This window comes from Hyla sarda, chromosome 6 (assembly GCF_029499605.1).
Source record: "Hyla sarda isolate aHylSar1 chromosome 6, aHylSar1.hap1, whole genome shotgun sequence".
In the NCBI taxonomy this organism is placed as follows: Eukaryota; Metazoa; Chordata; class Amphibia; order Anura; family Hylidae; genus Hyla; species Hyla sarda.
In genome coordinates, this window is record NC_079194.1 from 25,340,229 (window position 1) to 25,355,867 (window position 15,639).

Sequence of the window (15,639 nt, forward strand, 5' to 3'; positions counted from 1 at the left end):
TAATCTGCTTGTTCTAAGGGCCGAGCACAAACAATCTTATCTGAGGTGCTGGGAGAACAATGCGTTACTATGGAAAGAAGCCGCGCCGCTGCTCAGGACGGACTCTTCAGACTCGCCATCTGATTTTGTTAAGTGCTAATGGTTGCACAATGTGAGTTTAGGCGTAGCCAATTTTCCATGGTTTGCAAACATTGAGCGCCTAACATAGTAACATTGTTTATAAAGCTAAAAAAAAAAAAAAAAAAAAAAAATGTGTTGTCCGAATGAGCATTTTGGAAGTGATTTAAAGAAGCACAGGTTATACGGCATCATTTGTTTTCTTCCAGCACAGCTGCATCTATGTGTTTCTTTACTGTAAATGGGTCATGTGATCACCAGTCTGACTATTTTAAAAAAAGAAAAAGTTACTGTGCTTAATGTGAGTCACAGAATGTCAGTCCTGGGTCTGACATCCTATGAACTACAGGATGACATCATCACCTACCAGATCCCCTCTTGCAAGCTTCCAGGTCCCTCCCCTTTCAGCTCTATCTGTATACTGCTGCTATCTCAGGATGTGTAGTAGTTATACACCTTTCTTCCATCTGTATGTTGCTGCTGCTACCTCTATGGGATCAGAATATATAGTAGTTATACACCTTCCCTCCAGCTCTATCTGTATACTGCTGCTACCTCTATGGGATCAGTTTATATAGTAGTTATACACCTCCCCTCCAGCTCTATCTGTATACTGCTGTCTCTATTGGATCAGGATATATAGTAGTTATACACCTTCCCTCCAGCTCTATCTGTATACTGCTGTCTATATTGGATCAGGATATATAGAAGTCATACTCCTCCCTGGCTCTATCTGTATACTGCTGCTATCTCTATTGGATCATTATATGTAGTAGTTATACACCTTCCCCCCAGCTCTATCTGTATACTGCTGTCTCTATGTGGTCAGGATATATAGTAGTTATACTCCGTCCCTCCCAGCTCTATCTGTATACTGCTGCTGCTATCTTAGTGGGATTAGAATATATAGTAGTTGTACACCTCCCCTCTAACTCTATCTGTATACTGCTGCTATCTCTCAGGGATCAGGATATATAGTATTTATACACCTCCCCTCCAGCTCTATCTGCACACTGCTGCTATCTCTCAGGGATCAGGATATATAGTATTTATACATCTCCCCACAGCTCTACCTGTATACTGCTGCTTTCTCTATGGAATCAGAATATATAGTAGTTATACACCTCCCCCACAGCTCTATCTGTATACTGTGCTGTCTCTATGGAATCAGAATATATAGAAGTTATACACCTCCCCCCCAGCTCTATCTGTATACTGCTGCTGTCTCTATGGGATCAGGATATATAGTAGTTATACACCTTCCCTCCAGCTCTATCTGTATACTGCTTCTGCTGTCTCTGTCTGATCAAAATATATAGTAGTTATGCACCTCCCCTCCAGCTCTATTCGTATACTGCTCCTGCTATCTCTATGGGATCAGGATATATAGTAGTTATACACCTCCCCTCTAGCTCTATCTGTATGGGATCAGGATATATAGTAGCTATACACCTTCCCTCTAGCTCTATCTGTATACTGCTGCTATCTCTATGGGATCAGGGTATATAGTAGCTATACACCTTCCCTCTAGCTCTATCTGTATGGGATCAGGATATATAGTAGCTATACACCTTCCCTCCCAGCTCTATCTGTATACTGCTGCTGCTGTCTCTGTCTGATCAGAATATATAGTAGTTATGCACCTTCCCCTCCAGCTCTATTCGTATACTGCTCCTGCTATCTCTATGGGATCAGGATATATAGTAGTTATACACCTCCCCTCTAGCTCTATCTGTATACTGCTGCTGCTGCTATCTCTATGGGATCAGGATATATAGTAGCTATACACCTTCCCTCCCAGCTCTATCTGTATACTGCTGCTGCTATCTCTATGGGATCAGGATATATAGTAGTTATACACCTCCCATCTAGCTCTATCTGTATGGGATCAGGATATATAGTAGCTATACACCTTCCCTCCCAGCTCTATCTGTATACTGCTGCTGCTATCTCTATGGGATCAGGATATATAGTAGCTATACACCTTCCCTCCCAGCTCTATCTGTATACTGCTGCTGCTATCTCTATGGGATCAGGATATATAGTAGCTATACACCTTCCCTCCAGCTCTATCTGTATACTGCTGCTGCTGCTGCTGCTGCTATCTCTATGGGATCAGGATATATAGTAGCTATACACCTTCCCTCCCAGCTCTATCTGTATACTGCTGCTGCTATCTCTATGGGATCAGGATATATAGTAGTTATACACCTCCCCTCTAGCTCTATCTGTATGGGATCAGGATATATAGTAGCTATACACCTTCCCTCTAGCTCTATCTGTATACTGCTGCTGCTGTCTCTATGGGATTAGGAAATAAAGTAGGTATACTCCTCCTCTGTTCACACTTTGCGTTTCTTGCTGCAGTTTTTCTGTTTGTGCTGTGAGGATTTTCCTAACACTGTGACAAAAATCTGACAATATTGTAACCGCATTTGTACAAATTACAGTGAAACGTTGGCTGTCCGGACGTGCAGGCAGTTGTAGTTTTGCCACAACTGGAGGTCCACAGTTTGGAGACCACTCTTCGGTTATGTTCGCACCACGTTTTTGCAATACGGTTCCGTATACGTTTTCAATTTGAAAACCGCACGGAACCGTATTAAAAACCGTACGCATTGACTCTCCATTGAAAAGCGTATGACAAAAGATGCATCAGGTTGTGTCCGTTTTGCATCCTGTACGGTTTTGTCCGTTTTTTTCCTATACCCAAAACCATAGCCTACCACGGTTTTTGGTCCGGATGAAAAACTGTATGGAAACCGTATGTTTTTTTTTTTTTAACATGGGAGTCAATGGGAACCGTACAGGACTGTATGTGCGTACGGTTCCATCCGATTTTCACCATACGGTTTTTGACTTTGCACAGTTTTTTTTCTTGAAATTTCAATCAAACAAGTGAAACTTTATTCATAATGGAGTGAAAAGTTAAAAGGTACCGGTCACCAAACTAAACTTTTGATATATTGTTCTTTATGTAATTGTAAGACACTTTGCTATTTACTTGCTGTTGAAATTCTCAACCTTTATATGTTTTTAATGTGATTGAAAAATCGGCCACTAGATGGCTCTGTTCTGTTCCCTGCGCGAGTCAAACAGTCAGTTTGATCTCCTCCCAGACTTGCAGAAGTCTAAACTCAGGAAGTGGGTGCATGGTGAGACACAGCTCTCACAGGTATCAATGATGTTGCACTTGCTGGGAAACGCCCACTTTCTCCTTCTGGGAGCTCACACAATGTGAGCAAGGGGAAAGGTACGATACAGAGCTTTTTAAAACTCGGAAAAAAAATTTAAGGGCAGTAAGGGTGTTTGGTGAAGTTTGTAAATATAATCTGAGTTAGTTTAGAAAATATGGTTTGATGACAGGTTCTCTTTAAAAACGTATACTTTTTTTTTCTTAAAAAACTGATGCAACCTACATCATTTTTCAAACTGTATACGGTTTTTAACCGTATACGGGTTAAAACTTGTACACACGTTTTGATACAGTTTAGTCCGGTTTTGAGGAATCAGTTTTTTCATCCAAAAACCTCATAAGGGAACTGTATTGCAAAAACGTGGCGTGAACCCAGCCTTAGACTGTATTATTAATAAAGGGTTAATGTCCTAAATGTAAGGATTCCTGTACTCGAGGAATGACCCCCGGGCCATTGATTTTCTATTAGGTGTAATTCCTTCATAGTGGTATTGCTGTATTGATCTTAAAATGGACATATAAGCTCGGCACACAGCTGACACTTACATTATGTAGGCCCGGCCAATATTTACGGGAATGGAGCCTATAAATCCACTATGACGTAACGCATTACTGCAAAATGTAGACGTGTTCTGTTATATCTTCGCTGGACGTTAGTGACTATACAAGTAGGGTCGCCACCTTTCTTTCAAAATAAATACCGGCCATGCTAATTTGCATAATTAATTATATATGCGTGACATCACAGGATACACCTATGCAGGGGGAAACGATGTCCTATTCTGACCCCTATAACTCTTTCTCCTTATACGGCCTGTATGAGGGCTCATTTTTTGCGCCCAGATCTGTCGTTTTTAGCAGGACCGTTTTTGTTTGGATGTGACTTTTTGATAGGCTTGGGTTGAGGGGCGGAGCGTGACGTCACACGGGGGCGGAGGCGTGATGTCACATGCCGCCTGCCCCGTGGTCGCCGGTAATCAGACCCGGAGCGAACATGCTTCGGGGACTGATTTTAAAGGGGTACTCTGGTGGAAACCTTTTTTCTTTTAAATCAACTGGTGGCAGAAAGTTAAACAGATTTGTAAATTACTTCTATTAAAAAATGTTAATCCTTCCAGTACTTATTAGCTGCTGAATACTACAGAGGAAATTCCTTTCTTTTTGGAACACTGATGACATCACGAGCATAGCAGAGATATGCTAAGGGCAGCAGGGTGGCTCAGTGGTTAGCACTGCTGCCTTGCAATGCTGGGGACTTGGGTTCAAATCCCACTAAGGACAACAATAAATAAAGCATTGTTGTTATTATTATCTATTTTTTAATAGAAGTAATTTAAAAATATGTTTAACTTTCTGCCACCAGTTGATTTAAAAGAAAAAAGGTTTTCACCGGAGTACCCCTTTAACTGGGGTGCTGCGTGCAAGATCACGGGGGTCCCCAGCGGCGGGATTCCCGCGATCAGGCATCTTATCCCCTATCCTTTGGATAGGGCAGTGGTCTTCAAACTGTGGCCCTCCAGATGTTGCAAAACTACAATTCCCAGCATGCCCGGACAGCCGTTGGCTGTCCGGGGATGCTGGGAGTTGTAGTTTTGCAACATCTGGAGGGCCACAGTTTCAAGACCGCTGGGATAGGGGATAAGATGTCTAAGCGCCGTGGTACCCCTTTAATGTATATTTTTATAAAATTTTCAATAAAGTTTGTTACTATATTTCCATAATTGGCCTCAAAGTGTTTTGTGATAGCTCCCAGCCGATGGCTGTCCGGGCATGCTGGGAGTTGTAGTTTTGCAACAGCCGGAGCCACCCCTGGTTGGGAAACACTGACCTATACTATATACTACTATATAGTCCAACATGCTGGGAGTTGTAGTTTTGCAACAGCCGGAGCCACCCCTGGTTGGGAAACACTGACCTATACTATATACTACTATATAGTCCAACATGCTGGGAGTTGTAGTTTTGCAACAGCTGGAGGCACCCCTGGTTGGGAAACACTGACCTATACTATATACTACTATGTAGTGCAACATGCTGGGAGTTGTAGCTTTTGTTTGGGGCAGCTGCTGAGCCACAGGCTGTATCAGGGCATGCTGGGAGTTGTAGTTAGTAACTAACTGCAACTCCCGAATTTAATTAAAAAAGCAATCAAAAAGTCACATCCAAACAAAAATGGTCCTGTTAAAAACTGCAGATCGGGGCACAAAAAATGAGCCCTCATACAGCCCCCATATAAGGAGAAATAACAAAGTTATAGGGGTCAGAATAGGACATAATTTCCCCCTGTATATGGGAATTCTGTGATGTCACGCATATATAATTCATTATGCAAATTAGCATGGCCGGTATGGTTTTTGCAAGAAAGGTGGCGACTAGAGATGAGGGAACTTACAGTAAATTCGATTCGTCACGAACTTCTCGGCTCGGCAGTTGATGACTTATCCTGCGTAAATGAGTTCAGCTTTCCGGTGCTCCGGTGGGCTGGAAAAGGTGGATACAGTCCTAGGAAAGAGTCTCCTAGGACTGTATCCACCTTTTCCAGCCCACGTGAGCACCTGAAAGCTGAACTAATTTATGCAGGAAAAGCCATCAACTGCCGAGCCGAGAAGTTCGTGACGAATCGAATTTACTGTAAGTTCGCTCATCTCTAGTGGCGACCCTAGGCAGGTGTCTCCATCGTCCGGTCACTGCTATGAACTAAATGTCAGCTATAGTAAACACTAGTTGCCGGTTTTGTGCCTGTAGAGGAGACAATAGGAGTTGCGCCAAATTTTCCACAGTGCTGCACGCTGTGTGATAAATTTGGCTCCTCCTGGTGCACCTTACTACAAGTCACACACTCCTTAGGCAACATAGGCTTCTCGGTATTGGCATGCTGGGTAATAGTAGAGGGTGCTGGTGGTGTCAGATTGGGTATACTTGAGGGTGCCATTCGGTGCTGTACAGACTCTTTCCTGGGGTTCATGGCGTGGAGGTCATCCAGGAGGCCTGGCACCTTATGAACTGTTTTAAGGACATTATATGGCTGGCCAGAAACCGCCTCATCCACAACAGGGAGGACATGTCCGTCCAGGATTCCTGCAGGCTGGTCCGCAGCCGGCTTAGAGACTATTCCATCTTGGACTGTCCGAACGTCGATGACGAAGAGGATTAACGCCCCTCTGCTTCCCCTCCCTCCCCATACATTTGCCCAGTAGTTTGACCCTGTGATCTGCCCTCCCCCTACCCTTATTGATCCCATGCCCCTCCCCGATCACAGACTGCAATGTGTTGTTGTTTTTCGACTGTGTTTCTTCGATATCAAGTGATGGAGCGGAATGTTAGCGTAGCATGTGGTACGGTGTATAGCTCAGGGAACCTGTGCTGTATATTGTACTGTGATGCTTTGTGTAAAAATTCTGTGTCCGCACAAAGAATGAACACGTTCATTCTATGTGTGGACTCTGCACAGAATGAATAGTTGTCTATGAGACGGCGCATTTCTGTGCGGTCCTAGCACCGGCCAAGTTTATGCCGGCACCCGCAGTTTGCAAAATGTTCGCACAGAGATTCTCTGTGCAGATATTCCGTCGTGTGAACACAGCCTTAGGGGCTTTTACCCCCGTCAGGGCACAGATGGAGGCTTCAAACACAGGCTTATCCAGGATAAGAATAACAGCGCCACACCTGTCCTCAGGTTGTATGTGGTATTACAGCTCAGTTCCATTGAAGTGAATAGAGCCAAGAACTAATACCACACATAAGCGTGGCGCTGTTTTTTGAAAAAACTAGCTCAGTTTTTCTATTCCTGGATAACACCTTTGGTTAGGCCATTTGTTTTACTCTTTGTTGGCCCACAAGTAGCAGGTCCAGAGGGTGTAGCAGTCTTCACTAGGCTGCAGTTTACCACCAGAAACAACTGTTTTGCGCAAAAATCTGAAAAATTTTCATTTGTACAATCCAATGGAAGCCGGACTGAATGTCCAGGGAGGGATAATACTGTACAGTGATCCCTCAACTTACAATGGCCTCAACATACAATAGTTTCAACATACATTGGTCTTTTCTGAACCATCGTAAGTTGAAACCAGACTCAACATACAATGTACAGACAGTCGAGATCTGTGAAACGTGTCAATGGCCGGAAGAACCGACAAATCAGAATGGGCATTCACTGGTAAAACCCCTGTATTACTGAAGTGTATGCACTGACTGGTGTCTGGTAGCGCCCCCTACAGTACAGGGAGGTACTACAGGTTCTGTACTCTTTACCTGTATTACTGAAGTGTATGCACTGACTGGTGTCTGGTAGCGCTCTCTACAGTACAGGGAGGTATTACATGTTCTGTACTCTTTACCTGTAATACTGAAGTGTATGCACTGACTGGTGTCTGGTAGCGCCCCCTACAGTACATGGAGGTATTACATGTTCTGTACTACTCTTTACATGTTTTACTGAATTGTATGCACTGACTGGTGTCTGGTAGCGCCCCCTACAGTACAGTGAGGTATTACATGTTCTGTACTCTTTACCTGTATTACTGAAGTGTATGCACTGACTGGTGTCTGGTAGCGCCCCCTACAGTACAGGGAGGTATTACATGTTCTGTACTCTTTACCTGTATTACTGAAGTGTATGCACTGACTGGTGTCTGGTAGCGTCCCCTACAGTACAGGGAGGTATTACATGTTCTGTACTCTTTACCTGTATTACTGAAGTGCATGCACTGACTGGTGTCTGGTAGCGCCCCCTACAGTACAGGTGATATTACATGTTCTGTATACATTACCTGTACCAGGATTAGCTGCTCCTTTGGACACCAGGTGAGGGCGACTCCATAACTTTTTTAGGACACTGTGTACTGTACAGGACCCTGAAGAAGCTCCTGTCCTCTACATAGACCAGTGTTTCTCAAGCAGGGTGGCCCCAGCTGTTGCAAAACTACAACTCCCAGCATGCCCGGACAGCCAACGGCTGTCCGGGCATGCTGGGAGTTGTAGTTTTGCAACAGCTGGAGGCTCCCAGCTTGGGAAACACTGACATAGACAATGATTTACAGCTCCCAGCAGATCATTATTACTTTTATATGTAAGGATTTGCTTTATCTATATTAGTTTATCTACTTATTTATCTTTAATTCTCACTTTTTCCTATTTTTGAATGACATTTTGGGGCTTCAGAACCAATTACCAGGTTTCCATAGAGTTCTGGTCTCAACATACAATGGTCCCAACATACAATGGTCGTCCTGGAACCAATTAATATTGTAACTTGAGGGACCACTGTATAGATATGTATAGAGCTGGAGAAGCGGCGTTGTGTGACTCTGTGTCTTCTTGCGCAGAACGTTTGCCGATGCTGTTCATTGATCAGGAGGTTGCAGGTAAAGTTTGGAATCTGCTTGGCTTGTGTGTGTGTTGCCCCCGGCATCACCAAGGATATGGGCAGAGCATGCTCACAACCCCGAGGAAGCTTCAGCTTAAAGGGGTACTCCGGTGGAAAACTGTTTTTTATTTTTATTTTTTTAAATCAACTGGTGCCAGAAAGTTAAACAGATTTGTAAATTACTTCTATTTAAAATTATTAATCCTTCCAGTACTTATAAGATGCTGAATACTACAGAGGAAATTATTTTCTTTTTGGAACACAGTTCTCTCTGCTGACATCAAGAGCACAGTGCTTTCTGCTGACACCTCTGTCCATTTTAAATGGGTACGTTGGAAACATTTTTTTTTTTTTTTTAGGTCTTTATAAGTCAACTGGTGCCAGAAAGTTAAACAGATTTGTAAATGACTTCTATTAAAAAAAATCTTTACCCTTCCAGTACTTTTTAGCAGCTGTATGCTACAGAGGAAATTCTTTTCTTTTTGAATTTCTCTTTTGTCTTGTCCACAGTGCTCTCTCTGCTGACACCTCTGTCCGTGTCAGGAACTGTCCAGAGCAGCATAGGTTTGCTATGGGGATTTTCTCCTGCTCTGGACGGTTCCTGATACGGGCATCAGGTGTCAGCAGAGAGCACTGTGGACAAGACAAAAAAAGAAATTCAAAAAAGAACAGAATTTCCTCTGTAGCATACAGCTGCTAAAAACTACAGGAAGGGTAAAGATTTTTAAATAGAAGTCATTTACAAATCCTTTTTAACTTTCTGGCACCAGTTCATAAAAAAAAAAAAAAAAAAAAAGAAAAATGTTTTCCACCGGAGTACCCCTTTAAGAGCTGTCCAGAGTAGGAGAAAATTCCCATATAAAACATATGCTGCTCTCGACAGTTCCTAAAATGGACAGAGGTGTCAGCAGAGAGCACTGTGGTCATGATGTCAGCAGACAGCACTATGTTCCAAAAAGAAAATAATTTCCTCTGTAGTATTCAGCAGCTAATAAGTACTGGAAGGATTACGATTTTTTTTTTTTTTTTTTTTTATAGAAGTAATTTACAAATCTGTTTAACTTTCTGGCACCACTTTTTTTTTTCCACCGGAGTACCCCTTTAAGAATCCCCTGCATGCTTTGATGTCAAGGGAACTGCTTAGGACAGTGTTTCCCAACCAGGGTGCCTCCAGCTGTTGCAATACTACAACTCCCAGCATGCCCGGACAGCCGTTGGCTGTCCGGGCATGCTGGGAGTTGTAGTTTTGCAACAGCTGGAGGCACTCTGGTTGGGAAACACTGTTTCAGGATATCACTTCTGTGCTTTGCTGTGTACAGAAATACATCTCCAGTCCCAGCATGCCCGGCGTGTGATTTGCTCAGCAGAGCCGAGAATGCTATCTGACAGCTAAAGGGGGTTCACATAAAAAGCATTTCGATGCATGAACACTGGGCACGCTTGTCTAATAAAATCAGGGTTGAAATTTAGACTGATCCCATGACACTGTCCCATGTTTGTGGACAAGCCTATTGAAGCATACACATCCCCCCTGCCTCCCCCTGAAGACGCTGCACAGGGACTCAATGTCCTCAGTCCATATATTACAAGATCACGTCTAATGCTCAGTTATTCAGATGCCGTTTATTTCCCCAGAGAACGCCTTTAAGTCTTCTCTCTTCTCATGGCTTGTTGTGTATGCGGGTTTCTAGTGGCTTAATAATCATTTTTGCTGCTGCCAGAAATCTTCAGAGTGAATAAGAATGTAGGTTAATACAGCTTTTTTTGTGTGGATTTATTAGTCATTTGTCTTTCTGCTGGCCCATTTTAGACAATAGTGCAGTCTTATTTAAAGGGTACCTCTCATCAAAAAAAACTTTTGATATATTATAGATTAACGTATGCAGAATAACTTTACAATTGCATGTTATTAAAAAATATGCTTCATTCTATTTCATTTTCCACTTTGAAGAAATGACCACTAGGGGTCTCCCTACCAGTCCTGGCAGCAAGCATTTCAGACTCATGCTGGAGTCCTAAACACTACGAGCTGCCAGTCTGCTTTGTTCACAAAGGAGAACACTCAGAGCTGCCAGCCTGCTTTGTTCACAGCCTGTTTGGCTGTGAACAAAGCAGGCTGGCAGCTCTGAGTGTTTAGGACTCCAGCATGAGTCGGAAATGCTTGCTGACAGGACTGATCGGGAAAAATACAATAGAAAGAAACACATTTTTCATTAACATGCTATTGGAAAGTTATTCAACATTCATTCATCTAAAATATATCAAAAGTTTATTTGATGAGAGGTACCCTTTAAGGACTGGCAGCACCCGGACCCCCCTGCATGGTCTGTTGAACCCAGATCACTGATGAAGCCGCATTACAGCTGCCCGAAACATGTCGGAGAGACCATACAGAGCACCCAGTTATTCAGATGCCATTTATTTACCCAGAGAATGCCTTTAAAAGGGTTATCCAGGAAAAAACTTTATTTTTTATATATCAACTGGTTCCAGAAAGTTAAACAGATTTGTAAATTACTTCTATTAAAAAAATCTTAATCCTTTCAGTACTTATGAGCTTCTGAAGATAAGGTTGTTCTTTTCTGTCTAAGTAATCTCTGATGACACCTGTCTCGGGAAACGCCCAGTTTAGAGGAAAATTCCCATAGCAAACCTCTTCTAAACTGGGCGGTTCCCGAGACACGTGTCATCAGAGATTACTTAGACAGAAAAGAACAACCTAAACTTCAGAAGCTCATAAGTACTGAAAGGATTAAGATTTTTTAATAGAAGTAATTTACAAATCTGTTCAACTTTCTGGAGCCAGTTGATATATAAAAAAAGTTTTTTCCTGGATAACCCCTTTAAGTGGTCTCTTTTCTCATGACTTGTCTACCGGCGTTTAGTGCTGTTTTCTAGTGGCTTAATAATAATTATTGCTGCTGCCAGAAATCTTCAGAGTGAATAAGAATGTAGGTTAATGCAGCTTTTGGTGGATTTATTAGTCATTTGTCTTTCTGCAGTCCCATTTTAAACTATAGTGGAGTCTTATTTAAGGACTCGCAGCACCCGGACCCCTGCATGGTCTATTGAACCCAGATCACTGATGAAGCCGCATTACAGCTGCCCGAAACATGTCGGAGAGACCATACAGAGCACCCAGTTATTCAGATGCTGTTTATTTCCCCAGAGAATGCCTTTAAGTCGTTTCTTTTCTCATGAATTGTCTCCCGGCGTTTAATGCAGGTTTTTAGTGGCTTAATAATAATTTTTGCTGCTGCCAGAAATCTGCAGAGTGAATTAGTATTTAGGTTAAGCAGCTTTTACTGGATTTTATTAGTCATCAGTCTTTCTGCAGTCCCATTTTAGACTATATTACAGTCTATAGTGCAGTTATATTGAAGGACTCGCAGCACCCGGACCCCCTGTATGGTCTATTGAACCCAGATCACTATGATGAAGCCGCATTACAGCTGTTTGAAAGACCTTACAGAACAACCAGTCCTATGTCTATTTTCCCTGAATGACCTTAGATCTAGGGCTGGTGCTTGTATGTGATTTCAATGATTGCGAAATGCATCAGTAAGTGCCGCGGCTGGGATAGTTTATGTCATAAATCTTTCTGACTTTATTGAGCTCTGTTTACAACCTAGGCCGGCCGGTTTGTATTGGGTCATGTGCTTTATCACATACTGTATGTGGGTTTATGGGCAGTGGATACTATTATGTTGGGATGTCATTTATGTCACTTCTTGTAATAATACTGTAACCCTGTTATTGCTATTCTTTCCACACTACACTGCTGCCTCTCCCCTTTGCATGTTCTAATACTCCACTCTTCTGCATGCACTCTGTTCTAATACTTCTCTCTTCTGCATGCACTCTGTTCTAATACTCCTCTCTTCTGCATGCACTCTGTTCTACTGCTCCTCTCTTCTGCATGCACTCTGTTCTACTGCTCCTCTCTTCTGCATGCACTCTGTTCTACTGCACCTCCTTTCTGCATACACTCTATTCTACTGCTCCCCCTTTCTGCATGCACTCTATTCTACTGCTCGTGCTTTCTGCATGCACTCCATCTACTGCTCCTCTCTTCTGCATGCACTCTGTTCTACTGCACCTCCTTTCTGCATACACTCTATTCTACTGCTCCTCCTTTGTCCATGCACTCTATTCTACTGCTCGTGCTTTCTGCATGCACTCTATTCTACTGTTCCTCCTTTCTGCATACACTCTATTCTACTGCTCCTCCTTTGTCCATGCACTCTATTCTACTGCTCGTGCTTTCTGCATGCACTCTATTCTACTGTTCCTCCTTTCTGCATGCACTCCATTCTACTGCTCCTCTCTTCTGTCTGCCCTCTATTCTACCAGTCCTCCTGCATTCACTCCATTCTACTGTACTTCCTTTCTGAAGGCGCTCCATTCTACTGCTCCTTCTTTCTGCATGCACTGTATTCTACTGCTCCCTCTTTCTGCATGCTTTCTATTCTAGGGTTCCCCCTTTCTGCAGACACTATATTATACTGCTCTTCTTTTCTGCCTGCACTCCATTCTATTGCACTTCCATTCTGCATGCACTCTATTCTACTGCTCGTCCTTTCTACATGCACCCTACTCTACTGCTCGTCCTTTCTGCATGCACTCTATTCTACTGCTCGTCCTTTCTACATGCACCCTACTCTACTGCTCGTCCTTTCTACATGCACCCTACTCTACTGCTCGTCCTTTCTACATGCACCCTACTCTACTGCTCCTCATTTCTGCATGCACTCCATTCTACTGCTCCTCCTTTCTACATGCACGCTACTCTACTGCTCCTTCTTTCTGTATGCACTCTATTCTACTGCTCCCCCTTCCTGCATACACTCCATTTTACTGCACCTGCTTTCTACTGGCACTCTATCCTACTGCTCCTTCCTTCTATATGCACTCTATTCTACTGTTCCTCCTTTCTGCATGCACTCTATCCTATTGTTCCTCCTTTCTGCATGCACTCTATCCTACTGTTCCTCCTTTCTGCATGCACTCTATCCTACTGTTCCTCATTTCTGCATGCACTCTATCCTACTGTTCCTCCTTTCTGCATGCACTCTATCCTACTGTTCCTCCTTTCTGCATGCACTCTATCCTACTGTTCCTCCTTTCTGCATGCACTCTATTCTACAGTTTCTCCTTTCTGCATGCACTCTATTCTACTGTTTCTCCTTTCTGCATGCACTCTATCCTACTGTTCCTCCTTTATGCATGCACTCTATTCTACTGCTCCTCTTTTCTGTAGGCACTCCATTCTACTGCCCTTCCTTTCTGCATGCACTCCACTCTACGGCTCCTCATTTCTACATGCCTTCTGTTCTACTGTTCCTTCTTTCTACATGCACTCTACACTACTATTCCCCCTTTCTGCAGGCACTCCACTCTACTGCTCTCCCTTTCTGCATGCATTCTATTCTACTGCTCTCCCTTTCTGCATGCACTCGACACTACTGCTCCCCCTTTCTGCATGCACTCCACTCTACTGCTCCTCCTTTCTGCATGCATTCTATTCTACTGCTCCTCCTTTCTACATGCCTTCTGTTCTATTGTCCCTCCTTTCTACATGCACTCTACTCTTTCTGCATGCATTCTATTCTACTGCTCATCCTATCTGCATGCACTCCACACTACTGCTCTCCCTTTCTACATGCACTCCACACTACTGCTCCCCCTTTCTGCATGCACTCCACACTACTGCTCCCCCTTTCTGCATGCACTCCACACTACTGCTCTCCCTTTCTGCATGCACTCCACACTACTGCTCCCCCTTTCTGCATGCACTCCACACTACTGCTCCCTCTTTCTGCATGCACTCCACACTACTGCTCCCCCTTTCTGCATGCACTCCACACTACTGCTCTCCCTTTCTGCATGCACTCCACACTACTGCTCCCCCTTTCTGCATGCACTCCACACTACTGCTCCCTCTTTCTGCATGCACTCCACTCTACTGCTCCCCCTTTCTACATGCACTCTACACTACTATTCCCCCTTTCTGCATGCACTCCACACTACTGCTCCCTCTTTCTGCATGCACTCCACTCTACTGCTCCCCCTTTCTGCATGCACTCCACTCTACTGCTCCCCCTTTCTACATGCACTCTACGCTACTATTCCCCCTTTCTGCAGGCACTCCACTCTACTGCTCTCCCTTTCTACATGCACTCCACTCTACTGCTCCCCCTTTCTACATGCACTCTACGCTACAATTCCCCTTTCTGCAGGCACTCTATTCTTCTGCTCTTTTTTATTTGTAAGCACTCTCTTCTAATGCAGTTACTCTCATCGCCAAGTGTGGACACGTCCTAAGGCATGAAGCCATTTGTGATCATTCTAAGTAAAGCCTAAGCGATCACAGAGATAAACAACGTCCATTAAATGTCCATCCACAGTCTTTACATTTATCTGAAATAAAATCACCGTACAGGGTTTCACGAAGGTCGAGCTCTTTATACGTTTAGAAATACAAGATAATCTATGTATATTCTCAATAGGCACCAAATGGAAGGGTCAATGGAAAATCCACATAGGAATAAACAGAAGCGAGTGACCCAGTGCAGGAAACAGAGATAATGTGAACACAAGGAAAGGGACCATTTATCGTGCCGTACAGCCGGTGCTCCCTTCCTGTCGAGGTCCGATTTTCATATATAAACATCTATAAGATACATCATCTTCCTGTGATTGCGTATACTTTACATATGTTTATATAAGTCCACAGGATGGAGAGATGATCTGAACTATTGTGTTCTCATACATATTGTTTACATATTCAAAGGGTTTGCCCGGCTTTACTCCACTTTATAGTCTGTATATCAGTGTTTCCCAAGCAGGGGGCCTCCACCTGTTGCAAAACTACAACTCCCAGCATGCCCGGACAGCCAACGGCTGTCCGGGCATGCTGGGAGTTGTAGTTTTGCCACACCTGGAGGCACCCTGGTTGGGA

General features: G+C 43.5%; 1 protein-coding gene across 2 annotated transcripts in view; it reads left to right on the plus strand.

The window, feature by feature from the left end:
* CDC14A (cell division cycle 14A) overlaps positions 1-15,639 on the plus strand; it is a 160,249-nt gene that overhangs the window by 40,963 nt on the left and 103,647 nt on the right. The window lies entirely within an intron of this gene.